A 26214-nucleotide genomic window follows, 5' to 3' on the forward strand; every position below is an offset into this window, starting at 1 on the left:
CTTGGATGAGGAAAGTGAATGTACTATCACCAAGTTTGCAGATGACACAAAAGTAGGTGGGAAGGCAAGTAGTGAGGATGACACAGAGTCTACAGAGGGATATAGACAGGTTAAGTGAGTGGGCAAAAATATGGCAGATGGAATATAATGTGGGAAAGTGTGAGGTTATGAACTTTGGCAGGAAGAATAGAGGAGCTGAATATTATTTAAATGGAGAAAGACTGAAGAAAGCTGCAGCACTGAGGGGTTTGGGAGTCCTTGTGCATGAATCCCAAAAAGCTAGCAAACAAGTTCAGCATTCATAGGGAAGGCAAATGGAATGTTGGCCTTTATTTCAAAGGGAATGGAGTATAAAAATAGGGACATCTTGCTAAAACTACACAAGGCACTAGTTAGACCACACCTAGAATACTGTGAACAGTTTTGGTCCCCTTATCTAAGGAAAGATATACTGGAATTGGAGGCAGTCTGGAAAATGTTCACTAGGTTGATCTCGGGGATGGAGGGATTTTCTTATGAGGAGAGGTTGAGTCGGTTGGGCTTGTACTCATTGGAGTTTAGAAGAATGAGAGGCGACCTTATTGAAACATATAAGATTCTTAGGGGGCATGACAGGGTAGATGCTGAGGGGTTGTTTCCCCTTGTGGAAGAGTCTAGGACCAGAGGGCATAATCTCAGAGTAAGGGGGCACCCATTTAAAACAGAGATGAGGAGGATTTTTTTCTCTCAGATGGTAGTCAATCTGTAGAATTCTTTACCACAGAGGGCTGTAGAGGCTGGGTCATTAAGTATATTCAAGGCTGAGATAGACAGATTTTTAATCAGTCAGGGAATCAAGGGTTATGGGGAAAAGGCAGGAAAATGGAGTTGAGGATTATCAGATCAGCCATGATCTCATTGCATGGAGGAGCAGACTCAATGGGCCGAATAGCCTATTTCTGCTCCTACATCTTATAGTCTTATGGTTAGGCTATGTTTAAACAGAATCTCCACGCTCTTATATTGATTCAAATCCGTAACAGGATAACCATGATCTATCAACTGATGGATGAAAACAAAATCACTTTTCTTTCCTTCTATTTACTTAGTGTTAAGTGATAAGACTAATAATGAGGTTATAACACTTAAAAGCAGAATTCAAACTATGAGACTTATTTTTTCTACAACACTTACTTTAGTGCATTGCTTAGTCAATGACGTGTGAATTATATCAAGGGTAGCCTATGGTTGTTGGAAAACTAAACTTTTTTTTCAGTTCTTTTTGGCCTCACAGATCTTATATTTATATTATTAATTGGGCCCCTGAGGTCTGTATACTCACGCTGTATTTTGGGAGTACAACTTTAATAATGAATATGAATGTACATGACTAGAATCAATTGCAGAATACACCCAGATGTAGAAGAGCAGTCATTGCTTAAATAAATTTCATTCCCATCCCCAGATTTATTTCATTATCAGAGTAGAAAACTAGCTCATGCTGTGAGCCTAAAGCAAATGACAATGTACATTTTAAAACAGAGTGTACATTTAATGACATTTTTTCCACAAGGAAAAGATTAAAATGCCTTGGTTCATGCAGATTACAGGTTCAGTCAGTAATTGCAATAGACAGAAGAGTTTCAGGGACACAGAATTAGATTCTAAGACAGTCAGATACTGAAAGTGTACAAGAGAAAAAAATTAAAGAACTTTATATAAAATGCACTAGGTGCCTCTATAGTAATGAATCTGCCAAAGGCTGATAACGTTTTACCTGAAGAGTTGATTGAATAAACCAGATTATTCATTAACCGGTACCTTAAAAATATCAATTTATTCTGATTATTTCTTGCAGGTTAAAGAGCAACTAGGAAATCTGACAGAATAGATTAAAACAACAGTTCGTTAGTGAAACAAATTTGACAAATGCCGTATAATCTATGGTTTGTAAACTTGTAGGGAACCGCAATCCATTTTTGTCATTGTGTCAACAGTCCATTTCAGAAAATAAATGTATACATTTTTTAAAATTAATAACAATACAGTTGTATGACACACACAATGTTGCTTAGGAATCACTATGCTCTTTAGTGATTATATTCCACAAGATACTTGTATCCAGTTTTGATTATTGTATTTTCTTCATTTCTATATTACTGTGAACTTTTTTTTATTTTTGTTTCCCTTCTTTGGAATTTATTATTGTATTTAGTATGAGAAAAAAAAATGAGATTGCATTGTTGGGAGAGGGTGACTTTTGATTAAAAAGGTGACTTCTTACCATTTGTTATCTCCATTGCAGCACAGTGGACAGGAATGGGATTTGGGTTATAACATGAATTCTGATCTTATCAACTTTATCCATTGACTTTTATTGAGTATCTTCATATTGGAAAGTAAAAATTTTCATGCTCATGTGAGGGGTATAGACAGAGTAAATGCAAGTAGGCTCTTTCCACTTAGCTTAGGAGAAGTAAACACGAGAGGACATGGCTTTAGGGTGAAAGGGGAAAGGTTTAGGGGGAACATTAGGGGGAACTTCTTCACTCAGAGAGTGGTGAGAGTGTGGAACGAGCTAACATCTGACGTGGTAAATGCGGGCTCACTCTTAAGTTTTAAGAATAAATTAGATGGATACATGGATGGGAGAGGTCTGGAGGGTTATGGACTAGGTGCAGGTCAATGGGACTAGCGGAATAATATCTCGGCACAGACTAGAAGGGCCGAATGGCCTGTTTTCTGTGCTGTAGTGTTCTATGGTTCTAAAAGTGCACCTTATTTTATGTAGGACTTTGTATTTATCAGAGTTGAACACTGGACATAAAGTTAATTTACAGACAATGAACTATTTTTGAAGTGTCAATCGAGGCTCAGTTGATAGCACTCTCACTTCTACGTCAATAAGGTTCTGGTATCAAGTCCTGCTCCAGGAGGAGAATTTTGCCCCCATCGGGGGGGTTGTGCGGGAGCGGGCGCAGACCCGATCGGCGCCCCCGATCGGGTCCGCGCCACCATTTTACGTGGGCGGGCCAATGAAGGCGTGCACCCGGAAGCACTGAGCACTCCCTGTGCAGGCGGGGAGCGGTTCCTTGAGTCAGGGCCTGAGCTCTTTCGCGCGTGCACACAAAAGAGCACAGAAATCCCCCTGAGCCACACAGCTGCCTCAGGGAGATTAGTTTAAGTTTTAAAAACCTAAATAAGGAAGATAAAACATTTTAAGACATGTCCCCTGATGTGACATTGTCACATGAGCTGGGACATGTCAATGCATTTTTATAAAAAATTTTATTCAATTTATAAACACTTCATGAAACCTCGTCCTGCCTGTGGATGAGGTTCCTTGGAAAATGCAAAGGCCGCCTGGGCTCTTCACCTGCCCGCCAACCTTAAGGTTGGACGGGCTGCTCAGTTTATTAGTTTAATTAGTTTTTAAATGGCCTTAATAGGCCTTTGACAGTTTGGCAGGCATGCAGCCAAGTCGGCTGCGCGCCCACCGAACCAAAAATCTAAATACATCAGGATGTACACCCGATGTCACCCCGCATCGTTTTACGCCTCAGCAAGCGGGTCCCACCCCCTCATTGGTCACCCCATCAAAACCTCACTGGTCCTCTTAGGTAGATGTAAAAGATTCCATGGCATTATTTTAAAGAAAAGTAGGGGAGTTATTCCTGACCAATATTTATCCTTCAATCAACATCACAAAAGAAAACAAGTTAAGTGGTCATTGTCACATTGCTGTTTGTGGGAGTTTGCTGTGCACAAATTGGCTACCAAGTTTCTTACATAACAGCAATGACTACACTTCAAAAATAGTTCATTGTTTGTAAATTAGCTTTATGTCCAGTGTTCCTGAAAGGTGCCATATAAATGCAAGCCCTTCTTTCCTTTGAAAGTTACCTGTTTCTTTGTAGCAAGCAAGATGTAATGTATATTGTCACAATGGTGACTATCTATAGGGCAGAATTTTCTGCCTATCAGGCGGGCGGAGCCGGAACGGGCGCGAACCCAATTGGTGCCCGTGATGGGGTCCACGCCGCCATTTTATGCGGGTGGGCCAATTAACGCCCGTCCAGCGTATTTGCCGACTCCTGTGGATAGCGGGAGCGCACGGGCGGTGGCAGGCGTGTACAGATTGCCGGGTCCAATGGCGACCCGGCAGTTTGTTTAAAGGAAGGCCTGGCAGCCTCCTGTGGGCTACTCACAATGGCCAATCAGAGGTCACACCACAGGGGGTCGGCTGAGCAGGCCGTGCTGGAGGGAAGGGCAGAGGAGCAGGCCAGGCTGCAGGGTCTGCCACAGGAGCAGGGCAGGCTGCAGGGTCTGCCACAGGAGCAGAGCATGCTGCAGGGTAGGCCAGAGGGGGGGGGGGCCAATGCGCCCCTCACTTTTCAATGAACTCCTTACTGCTCTCCTCGAGGAGGTGGCAGCATGGCGGGAGGGGTTGGTCTCCCAGGATGGGAGGAGGAGGCCCTCCCCAGATGATCAAACGTGCCTGGGAGGAGATGGCGGAGGTGGTGAGCTCCCGTGACGTGGTGCGGTGCACCTGGATCCAGTGCCGTAAGCGCTTTAATGATTTGTTGCACTCTGGAAGGGTGAGTACCATGTTGGCATTGGGCATTTAACCCAGCAGGTAGCCTTAGCCTTTGAGGCCTCCACCCAAGTCTTACTGTCGTGACTGCATTGAATCACATTGAGCATTTTTCCTACGCTGGGTGGGCAAGTAGATAGTACCCATGCTTAGATCAGCCTGAGTGGTTCATGAGGAGATGAGTTCTCCCCCGCACCATGTGTTGCTCTTAGTCGCACATGACTAGTCTGGGGGCAACCTGCAGGAGACGCAGCTAGATGCATACTCAGAACTCCAACACATGTCCTATTCAGGGTGATGAGATGGTGGAAGGGGAGCCTCAAGGTGTCGTGGCCAAGAACCATCTGCTGCCCTCGACGCTGCACGTAGTTGCGCGAGTCCATGTGCGATTTGCCGTAATGAATGGTGTTCTCTCTTTCTCAGGAGAAGAATGCTTATAATGCGTCGGAGCATTCAAGGACTCGAGGTGGCCAGGCTCACCTCCTGATGTTAAGCTGCTTCAAACAGGAGGCCTTGGAGCTTGAGAGGTGCCATGCGCCCAGGTCCACAGGTGTCAGTGAGGCTGGGGTGGCACGGCCAGATATTTGAGGCCAATAGTGAGGTCTGCAATGTCCTCCCAACATCCATAGCACTGATGATTGTTTAATTTGTTATTGTTGCAACATTGCTCGGTCACAGAGTGATAGAGTCAGAGGTGTGGATCATAGAGAAAGGCCCTATGACCCTTCGAGGATGCGCAGGTCAAACACGTACCTAAGTATTCTAATCCCATTTCCCAGCACTAAGCCCATGACCTTGAATGCCATGGCATTGCAACTACACATCCAAATACTTATTACATGTTATGAGGGTTTCTGCGTCTACCGCCCTTTCAGGCAGTGTATTCCACATTCCCAACACCCTTTGTGTGCAAAAGTTGCTCATCACATCTCCTGTAAACCTCATGTCCCTTACCTTAAATCTATGCCACCTGGTTACTGATCCCTCCACCAAGGGGAAAAGTTCCTTTCTGTCAACCCTATCTATGCCTCTCACAAGTTTATACACCTCAATCATGTAACTCCTCAATCTTCTCTGCTCCAGTGGAAATAACCCCAGTCTATGCTATCTCTCCTCATAAGTCAAACTCTCCAGCCCAACCAGCATCCTGGTCAACGACCTCTACACTCTCTCCACTCCAATCACATCCCTCACATGAAGCGCACTTCAGAACTGCACGCAGAACCATAGCTGTGGCCTAGGCAGCGTTTTCTGCACTTGGAACATTACCTCCCTGCTCCTATATTCTATGCCTCGGCTAATAAAGGTAAGTATGGCATTTGCCTTCTTAAACACCTTATGCACCTGTCCCACTACCTTAAAGGACCAGTCGACATGCACACCAAGGTCCCTCTGATCCTCATTACTTTCCACAGTCCTACCATTCATCGTGCATTCCCGTACCTTGTTTGTTCTGCCCAAGTGCATCACCTCACAGTCATCCACATTACATTCCATTTGGCATTCATCAGCCCATCTGACCAGCCCGTCTATATCTGCCTGTAATGTAAGGCTATTCTCCTCACTATTTGCCACCCCACCGATGTTCGTTTCCATTGGTTCTAAAAAGTTGAGCACATAATGAGTCAGGGGGAAAGGGATGAAGTGTGTCACTGTGTGCACGCTAACTGATCCACTGTCCTTGTTGTTCCTTTCAGCATCTTCAGAGCACGGCCGGGAGGAAGAATTGCAGATGCCCCTCTCACACCTGAGGGACCTCAAATGTCACCTGCGTCACACCATTTCTGTGAGGCAGGCACCAGCGCAGATACTAGCACCTCGGTGGGCATTGGAACATCGGCTAGTGTCCCAGGGCACAATGAAGAGGGCACTTCACAATCACTGGAGGAGCTGGCAGAGACAGAGAGTGCCGATGGTGCCAGCAGTTGGAGGACTGCAGGGGACCAGGCACATGTTCAATCGGTGCCTGATGATGTGCCTCTGGAGTTGTCAGCGACGCAGTAGCTGCAGGAAATGCGGCCGGGTGTGCGGGAGCATATGGGAGTGTTGCATGAGACTATGCTTCACTTGGTGTCTGTGGTGGAGGAGTCCATGCAGAGCATCACTGATGCAATGAGCCTCATAGCAGAGCATCATGCTTCCTCCATGGAGAGAGCGGCAACTCTCGTGGAGAGGCATCTCCAGGAGAACAATCAGGTCCTCCTGGGGTTATGCTTGGACTGCAAGCCCTCACAGAGCCAGTGGCCACAGCTGGTCATTTCCAATGTGGGAGGTGGTGTGGGCTTCAAGCTTCCCATCTCGTTGCCCATCCATCCACGGTGAGCAGGGAGGTCCAAGCTGACCTCACGTCAGCGCAGCAGCTGCCTGTCATCTCTGCGGGCATCTCTCAGGGCGCTCCCGATGAGGGCGGCAACTCATCCGCCCCTCTCCCAGTGACCGCTTCATCCGGTGAGGCTGCGACGACTGGGGAGATGTCAGCTGTGCAACTGGCAGATCCCTCCTAGGCAGGCCCAGCACAGGCCCCACGGGCCAGAGGACGACCGCCAAGGTCATCGAGGCCAACAGGACAGCAGAGTCAGCAGGCTGTCTCAGATGCCACTCGGAGTGATGGAGCAGCACCAAGACGTAGCACCCAGAAACGTAAGCATAAGGCACCTGAGGCACACAATGGGTTTCTCACTGGTGCTTTTGTGTTGACCTAAGATTAGGTCCTTATAATTTTTTTCTGCTTGCTTAACGTTTTGTTTTGGATTTGTGAGAACATCTGATGTTTAAAATAAACATCAGATGTGTTACCATGGCTGAGGGTGGCTCCTTTGTTCTGCATGTGTATGTTTAAGATAAATGTCATGAGTGTTTGTTTGGACATTCAAGTTTATGTCCAAAGACTTTAGTTCCTGCTGATGACCTGGCAGATTTAGCACTTCGGTGCCGAGTATGGAAGCACCAGGCAAGGCTGGTCCTCCTGATCCATTAGTGTGGAGCTAGCTGAAGGTTCGTTGGATTAAAGTCTCCCAGGTGTCGCTGCCTCCTTGGTGTGGTCCCGGTTCAGCGTCTACGCCCTCATTATTCCCCTGTGCTTCCTCATCCTTAGAACCAGTGCTGGACTCATCGTGTGCAGGCACAGAAACTGAGTCACGTCTTCATCGTCCACTGCGTCCCCCCTTTCCAGCGCAAGATTGTGGAGAGCGCAGCATGCAGCCACTATCACCGAGACACGATCTGGCGGGGACTGGAGTGCGCCCCCCGATTGGTCCAGGCATCGAAAATGCATCCTGAGAAGACCGATGGCTCTCTCCACCACAGCCCTTGTGAAGGTGTGGCTCCTATTGTACCGCCGCGCAGCTTCTGTTCTTGGATGGCGGAGAAGCGTCATGAGCCACTTTCTGAGGGGATAGCCCATGTCCCCCAGCAGCCATCCATCCAGCCGGGCTGGAGCACTGAAGAGACCCGGCACCTGGGAGTGTCTGAGGATGTAGGCATCGTGGGAGCTGCCTGGGTACCTTGCACAGGCTTGTAGAATCAGCATCCTGTGATCACACACTATCTGCACGTTCATGGAGTGGAAGCCCTTCCAGTTGATGAAGGCACCGGGCTCACCTGCTGGCGCCTCGATGGCCACATGTGTGCAGTCTATAGCACCCTGGACACGGGGGAAGCCAGCAATGGCCGCAAAGCCTCTGGCTCACTGTGTCTGGCTTGCCTGGTCGCAGCGGAAGTGGATGAAGATCAATGCATGCCTAAACACAGCGTCTCTAACTTTCTTGACACAAGTGTGGACAACTGATTGGGAGACACCGCAAAGATCACCCACCAAGCCCTGGAAGGGGCCAGAGGCATAGAAGTTGAGGGCAGCTGTGACCTTCAGAGCCGCTGGCATGGGGTGTCCACCCACACAGTTAGGTGAGATCTCAGGGCCAATCATTTGACAGATATAGTTGACTGTCCCCCTTGACAGTCGGAGCCTCCTTCGGCACTGCACCTCAGTCATATTGAGGAAGCTGCTTCGCCGCCTGGGTACCCTGGCAGCAGGATAGTGGTGTCTTCTGCAGCCCCTTCCATCTTGAAATACCTCTTGGCCCTGCGCCCCTTGTGCCTGCGCCTGTCCTCCCAAAGGTGGCTCCCCTGGAGGCTGGATGTGCGCTCCTGGCCTCCTCCTCATTCTAGCCCTCCCTTCATCCTCAGAGGAGCTGCCTCCACTGGACATGTCAGAACCCATACCCAGGCTAAGGGGAGGCCTCCAGAAAACTGCAGGCCCGATAAAGATTCCTGACTGCAGAGTGTTGACCTGAAGGTTCAAAGTGCACAGAAAGCTGCTGGAATGCATTCTGAACTCCTGCAGTTCACACAGGCAAGTTTAATAATACTTTCTCCAATAAATACTCCACAAAGCAGATTGACGACCCCACTGAGCGCTCTTATCCCGCCCATGGATGAAATTCATAGAAAAGTCTTTTACCCACCTGCCTGTTGCGCCTGTGCGCCGACCCGAAGATCACACGGGCACCTGAAAATTGCCATTGATTGCCGATTTAAGGGCCTCAACTAGCCCGCTAATTAATGGCGGGCGCGCGACGAACTTCATTGTGCGCCTGCCCTGCGAAATATCGCGATGGCGCGCAGTGACGTCGTGACGCTCGCCCGACATCACCGCTCGTCATTCTACGCGCTGATGTGTGGGGCCCATCCCCCCCGCACGTCAAACAGAAAATTCTGCCCATAATGTCACTATGGCGACAATGTATGATGTTGCTATGGTGGCAATGTATATTGTCACAACGGTAGTCACGCAGAGAAACGGATGATTAATCAACTTGTCTTGGAGGGTATTTTTGAGTTAAGTAATGCTCTAAATCTTCTGTGCAGTGGCAATCACCATCAGATTGCCAGTCCGCTCCTATTTTCCTATCTTAGACTGAGGGTGCACATCATCCGCCCAGATCTCCATCCCAGGCCTACAGAGAAATGTGGAGCGTAGCTTCTCCTCGCGTCCTTTAGTGTAGTGTAGAAGAATTGGGGGGAAGCAAAGCCACACCCCCTCTTTACGGCACGAGCTGCCATAAAACTGTAAGTTTAAAAGTCCCAGCCACTTTGACAGGAGAGAAGGCAAGTGGGTGAAGGGGTAAGGTGGGTTGTGGTGGGGAGGGGGTCAGGTGCTTGATGGACGTCGGGGGGGTCGGATGCATCAAGAGAGGGGATTGGGATGCTTGGGGGTAGTCGGGCATGGATCGGATGGCACAGGGGCGGTTGGTCTGGTGGTCGTGAGGGTGTCAGGTGATCAGAGGGTAGTCGTGGGATGGGGTTAGTTGAGTGGTCAAGGGGGTAAGGGTGTAGTCGGGGGTCGGGGGTATTCGGTGGGCAGGGGTAGTCGGAGGACAGCGCGAGCTTGGAGGGGTGGAGTGTAGTCGGGGGTGGGTGGGTGGTCAGGGGATTGTCAGGTGGTCAGGGGTAAGTCAAAGGGATAGTTGGGTGGTCAAGGTTAGGCGAGAGTGTGGGTAGTCAGGTGGTTGGGGGTAGTCAGGGGCTGGGGGATAGTTGAGGGCTATTAGCTATTCTGCTAAGTAAGTCAGAACTATCCGAAGTCTCCGACTTTAAATGGGAGTTTTAAAGGTTTCCAGACACAGGGTAATTACCCATTGCAAGTCCAAATTTCCAGGACAATTCCAGGCAGTTCTTGCATGGGGATCTCCGAGGGGTCCCCCAATGTGTCTTCTGGGGTACCTCTGGGGTATGGCCCTCCAGAGAACAGAAGATCGTCATTTGGTAGTGCAGAACATGTGTTTTGCTGAAAAAAGAGATATTTAGAAGTGTTTTGTCTTGCACTCATCAGGACACTCATAAGAATACCAAGATAAGGGAGAAAACAACAATTTATACTGCATGTGAAGGGAGTACTGATTGGTTGGCAAGTGTATACAGTATAAATTGTTGTTTTCCATCTTATGTTGGTCAGAGGTAGGGGGGTTGTGGGGGGTTCGGGGGTGTCGGAGGGCAGGGGTGAGGGGGTCAGAGTTCGGTGGGGTGGAGGATCAGTGGTCAGATCGTGGGGGAGGGGTAGGAAGTTGGGGGTGTGGGGTTGGAGATCGGGAGGTTGTGGAGGATTCGGAAGGACAGGGATGGGGGGTGTCGGAGGTCGAGGGTGGTGGTGTCCAAGGTCAGGAGAGGTGCGGTTGCTGGAGATCAGGGGAGTGGGGGGTTGAAGGTTGGGGGAGTTGGGGGGTCAGAGGTCAGGGTGGGGGCTGGTGGCTCGGAGGTTGGGGAGGTGAGGGTGTGGGGGGGTAATCCTGGTGGAGGGTGGTCAGGGGTGTGGGAGGGGAGTGCCGTGGGGGTCGGTCTGGGTGTTCACAGCATTTACCCAGAAGTTAGAAGAGGTTTTAATTCTTCTAACGTTTCCTGGGTAACTATTGGTATAACCCTGGCGAAACCATCCAAAGTTTGCATTTAAGTCGCATTTTCCAATGGTTCCCAGGGCAGAGCAATTGTCCAGAGGAAGTTTGCACCTCTGGGCAATTGCTATACAAACCCTTACCTGGGAACTTCCGAGATGGATTCCCCAGCACGTCTTTGGGTACCCCGCAAATCCGACACTGGGGAGCTCGGAAGTTACAGCCCATGAATGAATTACTTTTGAAGCATTGCCGCTGCTTCGATGTAGAGAAATGCTGAGCCAATTTGCGCACAGCAAAGTCCCACAAACAGCAAATGGATAAAATACCAGATAATCTGTTAGAGTAATACTAGTTAAGGAATAAATATTGGCCAGGACATGAGGAAAATGCCCCTGCCTTTCTGCAAATAGTGCAAAGAAATTTAGTGCATCCACTTTGGGAGCACAGCTAGGGCTTTAGTTTAACATCTCATCTGAAAAAGAGCATCTCCAACAGTGTGACTCTCCCTCAGCACCATACCTAAACAGCAACTCAATTCAGGTGCACAAGTCTCGGGATTTGAGGTTGAAACCATGAACTTCTAACTCAAAGGTGAGAGTGTTACTACACTTCCAAAGTTGGAACTCAGTATGTAGGATAAAGATTCAAAACTAAGTACAAACACAAATGCTTCTAGTTTATAGGTAAGCAAATGCTATATTGACAGTCAATGGATAAGGATTCAAAGTGGACAGAATGAGTGGGGAACTTGAACTCGAGCAAGGGTGGAAGTAATATGGTCAATATTGGTTTATGTAACTGTTGGAGAATAATGTTTCTGTTGAAGCCTACAAGATATGCTACATACTTCAGAATGCCACTTTAGGGTTGGTAATAGGTATGCTTATATGATGGCCCTCTCCACTTACCTCAGAGAAAACTCCTCAAAAAGTTCAAGTGACATCTTTAGCATGGGTTTTCCCTTTCCTGACTCAGGTTGAATCTGGCACCAAGTCAAGGGGATCTCCAGGCATCAACAGCAAGGTAAGCGGCTAATCACATTGGAGTAATCTCACAGCAAGCAAACCAGGCATTCAAATGCACTTCATTTATAATTAAATTTAATGAGAAAAAATAAATGATTGGTACATTCAAAAGGAATTAGGGTGGAAGCTGAAATATCATAAACAGGCTTAAAAAAAATTAAAATATCTAAATGTTTTTATCAAAATGGAGAATTGTAAAATCCCACAGATATGAAGTTAGTTCTTCAGGGCCTGAAAAGCTTTTCAGCAGTAATTATGAATTTGGTACTCTTTTAAATATGCATTTCACCTCATTGAACAAGCTGTAACTTTTTCAAGGGTTTATACAGTGAGACTAATAGTCTAAATGCTAATCTAACGCACTTATTCAAAAAGGTGGGGAGGCAGAAAGTAGGAAACTATAGACCAGTTAGTTTAACGTCTGTCGTTGGGAAATTGTTGGAATCCATTATTAAGGAAGTAGCAATGGGGCATTTGGAAAGTCAAAATGCAATCCATCAGAGTCAGCATGGTTTTATGAAGAGTAAGTTGTGTCTGACTAATTTGCTAGAGTTCTTTGAAGATGTGACAAGCAAAGTGGAATGGGGATCCTGTAGATATAGTATATCTGGACTTCCAGAAGGCCTTTGATAAGGTGCCGCACAAAAGATTAATGCACAAGATAATATCACACGGAGTTAGGGGTAATACATTAGCTTGGATAGAGGATTGGTTAACCAACAGAAAGCAGAGAGTCGGGATAAATGGTCTTTTTCTGGATGGCAAGCTTTTAACTAGTGGGGTACCACAGGGTTCGGTCCTTGGGCCCCAACTATTTACAATTTATATTAATGACTTGGATTCAGGGATAGAAGGTACTATAGCTAAATTTGCAGATGACACCAAAATAGGTGGGAAAGTAAGTTGCAATGAAGAAATAAGAAATTTACAAATGGATATGGACAGGTTAGGTGAATGGGCCAAAATTTGGCAGATGGAGTTTAACGTGGGTAAGTGTGAAGTTATCCATTTTTGTTGGAAGAATAAAAAGGTGACTTATTATTTAAATGGAGAGAAACTTCAGAATGCTTCAGTGCAGAGGCATCTGGGTGTCCTTGTGCATGAATCGCTGAAAGCTAGTATGCAGGTATAGCAGGTAATAAGGAAGGCAAATGGAATTTTGGCATTTATTGCTAAAGAAATAGAGTACAAAAATAAGGGAGTGTTGTTGCAACTGTACAAAGCATTGGTGAGACTACACCTGGAGAACTGTGTACAGTTTTGGTCCCCTTACTTAAGGAAGGATGTAGTTGCACTAGAGGCAGTTCAGAGGAGGCTCGCTAGATTGATTCCAGAGATGCGGGCTTGTCTTATGAGGAGAGATTGAGCAGTTTAGGCCTATACTCCCTAGAGTTTAGAAGGATGAGAGGAGATCTAATTGAAGTATATAAGATGCTAAAAGGGATAGACAAAGTAGACGTGGAGTGGATATTTCCCCTTCTGGGGCATTCTAGAACGAGAGGCCATAGTTTAAGGTTAAGGGGTGGTAGATTTAAATCAGAGATGAGGAGGAATTACTTTTCTCAAAGGGTCATGAATCTGTGGAATTCACTACCTCACAGTCCAGTGGATGCCGGGATGCTGAATAAGGAGGAGATAGACAGATTTTTAATTAGTAATGGGTTGAAAGGTTATGGGGAGAGGGCAGGAAATTGGAGTTGAGGCCAAAATGAGATCAGCCATGATCGTAATGAATGGCGTGAAGGCCCGAGGAGTTGAATTGCCTACTCCTGCTCCTAGTTCTTATGTTCTTATATTCTTATGTATAAGGGCAGGTTCATGTCAGTTCAGTGATTTTTAATTGATTGCTGTCTCGGGGGGACTTCAACAGCAAAAGGAATTGCAGATTCACTAACAGAAACTTTTGGATTTCTGAATTTACTGCACTTCTATGGACTCCAAAATTTGCTGTCATTTTGAGATGAGCAGTAGTGGTGAGCTCTGGGTTTTGCCATCATTACTACTACAAAATCTGGGGTAATATTTGTGACCTATGATATTTTAACAACCAGGAAAAATGGGTGGACATTTTAATGATCTGCGTTTAGAATTGAGTTTGATAGGTTCTAGTATCAAATCTAACATCCAATCAACAACATGTCTGTTTATGTGTCGATCAATTTATTCTCTACTCTAGGATTCAACTTCTGGCAATGGAGACTGGACACCAAACATCATATAAGCACCCGCAACTGACTAGGTCTCAGACTACTGCAATGCTGTTTGTAACTATTGAAAGGTACAGTTAATTCTGAGTCATGCAGACTTACTATTGAATATCAGTAACTCAATTAAGTGCCATTTCCTACTCCTAGGGTAGAATTTAAAGGTTGATGGGAATTCCCATCCCACCATTCAAAGAGTCGGCAGGGAACACATTCCCACCGATGCTGGCTGCCACTCAGTTATTTAACCTCCGAGGGCTGTTAATTGGCTGGAGACAAGACTTTCAACCCTCACATGGGAAGAAGTCTTGTCTCAAAGGGCTGTTGGCCAACCTGAGTGGAAGACCCAGAGTGTCAAGGGTGGAAGGGGTGTGGGTTGGGAAGTGGGGGGAGTAGAGGCGGGGTGAGGGTTTTGACAGAGAAGCCGGGGATGGTGCAAAGGGAGCACTTATGTGGGAGCAGACTTTAGAGGGAGGGTCCAATCAGGAAATGGGGCCTGTGAGGAAGGCAACCCCCCTTTCCCCGGCTTGAAGTTGGTGGCTTCTCCCACCAACCTCCGATCCCTGCCCTCCTCAAAATTGAGGCCATGCAAGAAGCAAATTGGCCACTTAAGGGCCTCAGTTGGGGTGAGGACAGCCCCCCATAAAATGGAGGACAGGTAAGAGGTGGGTGGGAGGGCAGTGGGAAGGCCACTTGGGGAATATTATGGGACTCCTGCCGGCAGGGGACTGTGAAATTCTGCCCCTAGTTTTATGCACAATAAAAAGTTTCAAACACTGACCACGAGAGGAAGGATGTGATATGGATTTAGAACTGAAAAGAAAAAGTGAAATATCCCTAAACTCTCCACCTATCTGTCCTCTTAAGAATCTTCTAAAAACCTGCCTCTTTAACCAAGCTTTTGTCACTCTTCCTAATAGATCCCTCTTTGGTTTTGTATGCATTTTTCTCTTATGTCTCTGTGAAATACTTGGGATGTGTTTCTCCATTAAAGGTACTTTATAAATGCTGCCCCTTCATGTGATACTGTAGCACCCTCACTCTCCCACCCAACCAGCTCCCTCTGTCCCCTGTAACCCTGACCATTCCCTCGTACCAATGCCTACCCTGAGTTCATTCCCCAGGAGGTAACAATTGATTCCGCCGACCCCTCCCTGTGAGCCCCTCCACACACCTGGAAACCACCCCCCCTGCCCCACTTCACACACCTGGAAACCACCCCCCTCCCCTCACTTCACACACCTGGAAATAACTCCCCCACTTCACACAACTAGACATAACTCCCCCCCCCACTTCACACACCTGGCCATAACACTCCCTTTCACACACCTGGACATAAACCCCCTAGTTTTATGCAAAATAAAAAGTTTTATACACAGAGTACAAGGGAAAGTATGGACAATACCACCCACTGCCTCACCAACACTTTCAGACCCTCACCACCCAACAGTACATCCTGCTGCCTTCCATCCTGCAGCTTAAAGATCCAAACCCATGGCGATGCCCCTGGAAGAAGGTCCGAACCCATGGCGAAGTTCCTGCAAGAAGGCCCGAAGCCTCAACAATGTCCCTGGAAGGAGGTCTGAAGCCTGAGTGAGTTTGCTGCGTGGAAAAGCCCAGCTTCCAGAAGCCACATCGCAGAGGAGCCACGTGGATGAAGCTCTATCCACATTGTGCTACGCATGGTGCTCCAGGGTCCGGTAGCTGGAGTCCTCCATCTTCTTGGATGTCCGCAAGCTGACCAAGGCCCTTAAGTTAAGTCCCGACTTTTGCACTCCACATTGGTCCCAGCGTGTTCTGAACTGGCATGTTTTCCTGCTGGCGTCACGGAGAATTGGAGGTGGGGGGGTAAGATTCCAACCGGGCCTTCATCTGCATCCCATTAGCGGAATGCACATTGGTTTCACACTGGCCTCCTGCAGGAATTGCGGTCTGACTTGGCAGGCAGCATAGGAAGATCCCACTGTTATTTCACACCAGCGTGAAACGGATTTTTAGACCTCCCGCCCTTGATCCCACCGACAGGGGAATGGGAGAATTCCATGCCCATCTGATTTATTTACATTCCTTCAATCACATTATCCCTTACAACAATAAACTTTTCATTCAATGCATAATCTCTTATAAAAACAAGCATTGAAATTCATAGGGCAGAATTTTCTGCCTGTCGGGCGGGCGGAGCTGGAATGGGCGCGGACCCGATCGCGGCCCACGATCGGATCTGTGCCGCCATTTTACGCGGACAGGTCAATTAAGGCCCTCCCAGCGTGAATCGCTGCTCCCGAGGACAGCGGGAGTGGGCAGGCGGCGGCGGGACTGCAATGACCGCCGGATCCAATGGCGATCCGGCGGCCTGTTTTAAAAAGTCACACCATCTCTGCCAGGCAGGCACCAGCGCAGATACTAGCACCTCAGTGGGAATTTGAACATCGACTAGTGTCTCGGGGCACAGCGGTGAGGGCAATTCACAGTCACTAGAGGAGTTGGCAGAGACAGAGAGTGCCCATGGCGCCAGCAGTCGGAGGGCTGCAGGGAACCAGGCACATGCTCAGTCGGGGTCTGATGATGTGCCTCTGGAGCCATCTGCGACGGAGCAGGTGCAGGACATGCCTCCGGGTGTGCGGGAGCATCTGGTGGAGATACATGAGACTATGCTTGGCTTGGTCTCCATGGTGGAGGAGACTACGCGGACACTCAGTGAAGCAATGAGCCACATGTCCAAGCGCCATGCATCCTCCATGAAGAGAGTGGCAACTCTCATGGAGAGATACCTCCAGGAGACCAATCAGTACTTCCTGGGGATGCATGCGGACCAGCAAGCCCGCACATCGGCATTGACCTCAGCTGGTCATTGCCAATGTGGGAGATGGTCTGGGCACCAAGTTTCCCAGCTCGGTGCCCATCCATCCACAGTGAGCAGGGAGGTCCGAAGCGACCTCACGTCGGTGCAGCATCTGCCTATCGGTTCTGTGGGCTCCTCTCAGGACGCTCCGGATGAGGGTGGCAGCTCCTCCGCCCCTCTGCCAGTGACTGTTGCATCCGGTGAGGCTGCGACGACTGGGGCGATGCCAGTTGTGGAACTGGCAGCTCCCTCCCAGGCAGGGCCAGCACAGGCTCCACAGGCCAGAGTACGACCACCAAGGTCATCGAGGCCAACAGGACAGCAGAGTGAGCAGGCTGTCTCAGATGCCACTCCCAGCGAGGGGTCAGCACCAAGACCCGGAAATGTAAACATAAGACACCTTAGGCACACCACGGGTTTATCACTGGTGCTTTTGTGTTGGCCCGCAATGAGGTCTTTATGAGTTGGTGTAATTTTTAACACCTTTTATTAAGTTTCTTTGGTTGTAATATTAAATTCTCAAGATGCGCTTCCGATGCCTGGACCGCTCAGGGGGTGGACTCCAGTGCTCCCCAGCCCGTGTGTCGGTGATAGTGGCTGCATGTTGCGCTCTCCACAATCTTGCGCTGGAAAGATTGTCACTATGGCTGAGGGTGCCTCTTTTCTTCTGCAGGTGGATGGTTTTCAAAAATGTTATGAGTGTTTATTCAGCTTTATTAACAAGGACCTTAGTTAATGTTCCTAACCAGGCAGATTTTGCAATTAAGTATCAGGTATGGAGCCTACAGCCCAGGTTTGTCCTGATGATCCATTTGTGATGTGCTAGCTGAAGGTTCATTGGATTAAAGCCTCCCAAGTGTCCCTGCCTACCTAGAGTATGCCCGGGTCAGCGTCTACCCCCTCAGCATTTCCCTGTGCATGCTCATCCTCGGACTCATTTCTGGACTCATCGTGTGCAGACACAGCCACTGCGTCGACATCTTCATCGTCCACTGCGTTCCCCCCTTTCCAGCACAGTGTTCGGAGAGGGACTTCTGGATTTGGGCCTCTTGCACCATTTTCGCCACAACAGAGAGGCTCTATGTCCTGGCAAAAATCCAGGCCATATTGTTTAACAGGGTCTTTAACTCTCATTTCAATTTTTCTTGGCTACAGATATCCCTAGGCATTGTAATTGAAAGTGGAATTCACAATTAGGCAGTTTCTTGTGGTGTGAAATACTGGAGCCCTGAAATTTACTGACTTAAGAAAAGGAATGCACAGGCACATGATTTGTTTTAAACCACAGATGTTACCTTAATAACAGTGAAATAAAAATGGAGGGCTACTTTCCTTTTCAGGTTAGCTGACAGGCTGCTATGAACACTTTTAAAGGACTAGAGGTGCTTACATCTTTGTTCTTGTTCTTTCCTTAATCAAGATACAATTTAATGATTTTGAATGCACAGTCTTCCTGGAAAAATAATAGCATGTTAATGATGTACACAGTTAGTAATGCACAGATTTTCAAAGTTTGGAAATGAAGAGACACGCTACGAGTTGTGAATCTCCATAACTTGCAACTTGATCTATACCACTTCACCATTTACCTTCCATGAAATGCATCTCATCCATAGCCTCCCTATTATTTTTAGGAACTTGCTCTATTTGCACAGTAGTTGTGTTAAACTCAACGCAGAAGGTTAGGACTCAAAACCAACAGCTTAAATGCACATTTAACAACGTGACAATTGTTAATGCAATGCCAAAGAATCTCTCCAGCTCTGAAAGTCCAAGAATTCCCAATTTTATTGAGTTGTTCCTCTGCAATTAAAAAGCCAACACTCACAATTTCAACAAAAATGCCATGGTCTCAATTCGATTTTTGACTATATGGGTGGAAGTTTTCCTCAGGTCTTTATGAGTTACTGATATTTCTAGTGAAATATTAAATGCAATAATTTAGAATGTATCTTTGATTTTGCTAGTTAACATCAGCCAGGGAAATCCCCCTCTTTATTTACAATGTTGGTAGCACGAGGTGGCAAAATGAAAGCTTCTCCCAAAGTCTTCCTACAAACCAAATGGCAAGGATGAAGCTAGAGAGAGACAAAGATGAGAAAGGTTGCTTTCAATTACTTATCTAACCTTGTTCCTCGATATATTATCAGTTATATTAAAAGCCACTGATCGCACAAAGCTCTGAACTGAATTCTCACTCACTCATAAAATGATTCATTTTAGGTAGACTTTTCAGTAATTCTCAAGCCTGCATTCCCAAAACTAAAAGAGTTCTGTTGGCTGATGTTATAAACTCCAGTCTTATTCCTGTCTCTCCTAAACATTCCTGGGTACAAACGCCCAGTCCTACCATTCTTTGAGCCAGATCTCTGCTGTAGCAATAATATCATAATTCCATTTGTCAGCCTGTGCTTGCAGTTTATCAGTCTTATTAAGCATACTCTGTGCATTCACATACATGCACATTAGCCCTGATCTGTAGTCAGGACTGACCTGAAAAAAGCAAATTGTTGAATGCATTTTTCTAGCAACTTCCAGTCTGTTCTTAATTATATCAATACTGTTAATCAGAACCACCCCCACCAAAAGCCCACAGCTGTGACAAGCAAAAAGGAAAATATTTCCTTCATACAGCTGTTGGCTATTAAGGAAATACAATTGAATAAATGAAGAATTAATCAATGCCTGACTAAATTATCCTTTTTAATGGGGGTTTTCATTAACAGTTATATATTGCAAACCCAAACAAAACTGCTTATATTATTTGGTCTAATTCTGGGTTATTCTTCGAAATACTCCATTGCTTTTCCTCTAGGACTATAACTTGTGCAATCCACAGAATCCTCATTAGAACTGGACTCCTCCTCTTTGAAAGACGGTTGCTCCGTCCCTCACAATAATTATGAATTTCAGAGAATTGTGCTAATAGGAGGGCCCCTGCTGCTGTGAAATACATCCAATATACCACCCTCTAGTGCATATACATAGAATATATCCAGAAGTTATTTTGCCATTTAAATTCATTTGAAAAATCCTGTTGGTGTAGTCCTATATGAAAGAAAATGCCTGCAATATAAACTGCACCATAATATACACTTAGTCAATGATGCTTAAATAAATATTGCAGCATAGATGGAAAGTGAACCAATGCCACAGTAAATGTCCACTTCAAATAAGTGTTCTCATTTGTAATATGTATTGCATGAAAACAAAAATATTCTCCAAAACAGCAGCCCCGCTCCAAACATTGTTGAAAGGCCCCCTAAACCTCATCCTCACCCATGCACATGCCACCCATGCCTCCTCAGATCACCCATGCCACCTCCATTCCCCTATGTATCCTCCACAGTCACTCATCCAGTAGCACTATACACAGTCCTCAGGAGTCATGCAATAGAAATGGGAATTATTTTAAAATCATTCAAAAAATATTAAACTTTCAACAGATTAATAAAACCCTGAATTCAAACACACTATCATTGATACTAGAATGAAAAAACTACTCCAATGCAAAATATGTAATCCTTTAAGTGCCTATTAGGTTTGTAAACAAACGAGAAACTACATCAAAGGAATATTCTGTTTCTACACCCTCTTAAAGGTTTCTCTCATTTTTGGACTAATAGACCATCTGCTGAGCTGATGCCATTATCAGCTTTTGAAACACAGCCAACATTCATAATGGCTACTGTTGTCATAACAAAAGCTTCCAGCTACGTTGCCTAAAACTGATAAAACAGAAAGGTATCTCATATCCATTTCAAAGCAGAATGCCTGTCAATCAATGGAGAGGAACAGGTGCAGAGATTTTTTTTTCAACTTTCAAAAACAGGGTTTTTTTAACAACCAGAGCTGTCAGTTGATTTAAATCACAGCATAAAACATGACAGCAGAGGCTAACAGGACTTTTTTTTTTACATTTTAAATGCATTATGGCATTTTCTCCAATGGAAAAAGCAATGTAATGTGTGACAACTCTTACACAATGGTGGTTAATATAAGGGTCAACCGAATTTTGTAGGACAGATCCCTATGATGAATCTCTGCATTAAAAACACATCTACATTACAATACAGCAACTAATAGTGACACTTAAAGGTGTCAAAACATTTTATACTTACCTTTCAGAATGTTCTCGACTCCTCAGCAGGCTTCACTCAATGGTCACAAACTCTCCAAAGAAGTGCATTTTTAGGGCTTCCAAAACCCACACGTGCCCACGAAAATAGTGTGTGGGAGGAAATACAATTTTCCTCTGGTCCTCACAATGGGCTCCCGACCTTGGAAGAGGTGCGTGTGTGTTTTGCACCCAAGGCCTTCCTGATCTGCCAAAATACCACTGAGAAATGGCATGAGGTCAGGAAGGCAGAGGAAAATTGTTTTTCCAGCATATAAATACTATTCAGCATTTCACGACCTGGTTCGCATCTCCAGTGGGAGATGAAAATCTAGCCCCTTGTCAGATCTCTGGATAAAACTGGTATTAACAGGAAGGAACTACTCTCTATGTTTCTCCTGATTTTCAAAGCAATGCTGTATAACATCATGTCCTGATGAGGGTATTAAGGAAATTGTCTGGGGAAGATTTATTGAGTCAGATAGAGTCAGGAAGCTGAATTAAGATCAGTGGACACAGCCATGGAACCAATCCTCAATGATTTATCATTCCAATTGTGTGTGTTAATTCAGCCTTCACACTATCAAGGTCATTCCAGCCAGTACTATTACCACTCATTGTTTAACATTTTTCAAGCATCAAAAGAAATAGGCAACTGTTACAGATAGGAGGTGGGCTAATTTAAACAGCACTAATTTTTCCTCCAACCACCCATCTGTAAACAGAAAGGTGTTTTAATTTGTTTCCCTCTTTACAAGCAGTGACGTATTTCCCAACCCCTCAGTTTTGGTACCTGTTAGTCTCTGCTATTGGTGAGATAGGATGAACTCAAAGGGTTAGTTTATTTGAACATACTCAAGATGCAAAAAGAGAGTTTGTAACATCCCCCTCGCATTCATATAGTAAAGAGATGGATAGAGAAAAGAAAGATTTACAGTACAGAGACCACAGAATAAATAAAAATTGTTTCATGTGGATTCCAGAGTCCAGAATCAAAGTCCAATGAGATATTCCTTCACAGAGCTCAGTGGGTTGAAAACTGATGCTGGATAACTCACTTTTCTGGTGGTTTTGACTTTATACAATGTGATAGGTATGCAGAGATGAATTAATCTTGTATAATTTCTAGCAGAAGCAGTGTAGATATGGACCACTTTTACACTTGGGCAGAGCTCCTTGTCTGTGAAGCAGCTTGTCAGATGGTAAACAGCAGACTGAGCTATGCAGTTTAGCAAGGCAATGTTACTTGTTCCAAAAGCCAGAGGCCCATGTCATATGACTCCCATCTCTCCACCAAATCTTTGACAAAGGACGTGTATCCATCATCTGCATTCCAAACATTGTTAAATATCTCAGCCATTAGGAATTGAAAAAAAGGTTGCTGGGCCTTTGTCTTAGCAGACAATTCATCACCTTCTGGCCAGCCTGGGTTATTAAACGCAGATGACCTTTGTATAGCTCTCTCTGAAGTTGAGCTTTACAGTCCACAGGGTTCCTCAGAGATAATGAGGTGTGAGTTTTTCTCAACCTGCCAAACATCATCTTTTGTTCAGAGGTCACAGACATAATTTTAGCCATTTTAAGGATCTTCATTCAGTTCTTATCCAAATTTTAAAATAGCAATGAGTATATCTATATATATTTTATAAAAATATATAGTGTGAGGTCTTAGTCCCTCACACAACAAGAAGTAAAATTAACTTCTAGATGTCTTTTCAGTTGTTTTTGGTATAATGCAGATGAATGTTTCACTTTAACATTTAACATCTCTGTGTTACTTGAACAAATAAAACTGCAGACAAGAGTTCTCAGCTCAGCATGCATTATGACTTAATCTCGCTAGTCCTGCCTGTAGCCTGTGGCCACCCCTGTGCATAATATACCCCTGCCCCAGGCATTCCAGGTAACAATGACAGGATGACAAACCCCAGGCTAATGTTAGGTTTTTTTTATTAACAATGTGTGGAATTTCAATAGAACATTGAAAATGTTGGTCTCCTAACCATATCTACTGCAAGACAATCCAAATCAAGGCCACATAGCGTATGTCTCTTGCATTGAATCATATGTTGGCACATTTACTTAGAGCCTGTTAGGAGCAAATCTTTTGTGTTGCACTAATTCCTGCTGACGTATTACTTATACATAATAGGTTATTGCTTGCAGGTAAATTAAATCCACAAATCTCTTGTGCTTAGCAAAATCAAGTCAAAAAAAATGAAAAGATCTAGAGAAATAGATACATGTTATCATTATCTGCTGTAATCTACATTGTAACCTGATCTATGGGACACTTCAATGCAATGCATCCTTTATGGAAAAATATGTTGTTACAGAAGAGTATATTAGAAAGCATTTTGCATGTTTTTTCGATTGAAAGAAGTGCAATTAAAGTAATCCACACAACCGACACGAAGCCTTACTTAGCAGTTATCCCAATTGAATATTCCAACCATTAATATTAATCAAGACTAAATTCATGCAAGATCTTATAGGGCCTGTGCACAGGTGCCACAGAAAAAATACATGTTCCCTTGATCTCATGGCCATTGCTGCGAACAACCTAAGAGTTGTAGATGAACTAGGTCACAGACGCAAACTGGGAGGGTTTTATGGTCACTAATTCTTTGTTTTGAGGGAACGCAGCACAGAAATTGGGAAGTAAGAGATCCTGATGTGAATAACAATATGGAAGGAGAAGATGATTGGTCCGCAATATCAGAGAAAGAGAAATCTGTGGTTTGTGCAGATTTCCCGGTTCTCAGAACTTCTCACAATGGGCTGAATTTTACCATGGACTTCAGGGCTCCAACATCAGAACCAAATGGGGATCCCAAGCCCGCATTTGCAGGTAATGGGACTAACTTGGCGATTTCACTGCAGGCTGTCTCCTAATTGGCCACCTCTGGGCCCAGTGCCCAATTCAGGATGGCGGGCTGGTTCCCGATCCTACCAACCCAATCAGAAGGCCAGCAACTCTGAAGCCTGACCAGTCCCTATGGGGGTGCTGTTGGGCACTGCTGAGGCAGGCAGGCAACTGTGGAGTGCATCAACATGGAGCTGTCCTCAGGCAGGTAAATAGGAATAATAATAAGAACTTCAGGATGACCGAGGTCAAAAGGCTCCATTGATTAGAGGGGAAACCCCACCGATGGTATTGTTGGGAAAGCAGAGGCTGCCTTTCCTGCCCATGGCCTTTCTTTTGGCCATGGAGACTTTGCCTCTGATGGCTGCCTGGGCTGCCGTAGAAAGACTGCCTCCATGAAATTGGCAGCCTCCCCACATGGTGAGGGTCCGCTATGCTACAGGCTAAAAGCCAACAGCCGTGGTATAAAAATATATTATGAGGCTTGGCTGAAAGCCCAGAACCCATTAGCCAGTTGAAACACCTGAGTTCCAGGGAAAACATGGCTTGATAGACAGTTCTGTCTCATTGATCAATGCTGTCAATTTTACAATGTTTATTTACACAAGATAGAGAGGTTTCAAGAGCTCATTGTTTCAGGCATTGGAAAACTCACCTCCTGACTCCCCAAAGCCTATTCACCATCTACAAGGCACAAGTCAGGAGTGTGAAGGAATACTCTCCACTTGCCTGGATGAGTGCAGCTTCCACAATACTCAAGACACTTGACACCATCCAGGACAAAGCAGCCTGCTTAATTGGCACCACATCCACAAACATTCACTCCCTCCGCCACAGACACATAGTAGCAGCAGTGTGTACCATCTACAAGATGCAATGCAGGAATTCACGTAGGGTCCTTCGATAGCACCTTCTAAACCCATGGCCACTACCATCTAGAAGGACAAGGGCAACAGATAGATGGGAACACCACCACCTGGAAGTTCCCCTCCTAGTGACTCACCATCCTGACTTGGAAATATATCACCGTTCCTTCACAGTCGCTGGGTCAAAATCCTGGAACTCCCTCCCTGACAGCCCTGTGGGTGTACCTACACCACATGGACTGCAGTGGTTCAAGAAGGCAGCTCACCACCACCTTCTCCAGGGCAACTAGAGGTGGGCAATAAATGCTGGCCCAGCAAGTGAAACCCACATCCCGTGAATGAATTTAAAAAAACTGCGAAGCAGCCCACACCCTTAAAGTCACTCCCAAAAATCAGAGATTCAAAGAATGTGGTCAGGAATCCCAGAATTCAGACTCACCCATCATTTTTAAAGGGCTCCCGAGTCATCCTGACTTGGCGAAAATCCATCCCAATTTATTAAAGTTTGCAGGATGTCAGTTTTAAGGTAAGGAGTCAGTTTATTAGATCATGCTGCACTTATTTTGGTTAAAAGCATGTTGTAAAATTCTGTGAAACCAAGTATTATCACAATGATCAGTGAACGTGCAGGGATCTGGGGTTGTATTTTGTCGTGGGCTTCGGGACCCGGAAATGGGGACCAAATGGGGACCCTGAGCCCACCCTTACTGGGAGTGAGACCAGCAGTGCATTCACTCGGAGGGGGCCTCCTAATTGGCTGCTTCATCACTCACGGTCCTACTAAGGACAACTTGATGCCGCCAGCTCAATCAGAGGGTCGGCAGCTCTGGAACTTTGACGGACAGCCGATCTGCATTCCAGACTGCCCTAGGAATATTCCTCAGTGGTGGAAATACACTGGGAAGTCATCCCAAGGTGATTCCCCTCTATTTTCCCTGCTCCCTCCCTACTCCCGGCCCCAAGCCCATCACCATGGTGCTGGGAAAATTCAGATCATATTGTCTTACGGTTGCATAATCCCATAATTTGTTTATATTTATTTCATTAAATAATTAAAGTATTAAAGCCTGGAGTTCATGCTATGTAATTATAAATCTTACATAACACATGAGGAGGCCATTCGATCCATTGTGCTGATGCCCACTTTTTGAAAAAGCTGTCCAATTTAGTCCCACACCATAGCTTTTTCCTCATACCCCTGTAAATTAGTCTTCATCAACTGTATGTCCAATTGCCTTTAGAAAGTTCCTGCAGAATATGCTTCCACCACCCTTTCAGGTCATGTATTCCAGATCTTAACAATCTTCTCTTCATTTCCTCACTAGTTATTTT

Source organism: Cetorhinus maximus, chromosome 7, assembly GCF_964194155.1.
Source record: "Cetorhinus maximus chromosome 7, sCetMax3.hap1.1, whole genome shotgun sequence".
Taxonomy (NCBI): domain Eukaryota; kingdom Metazoa; phylum Chordata; class Chondrichthyes; order Lamniformes; family Cetorhinidae; genus Cetorhinus; species Cetorhinus maximus.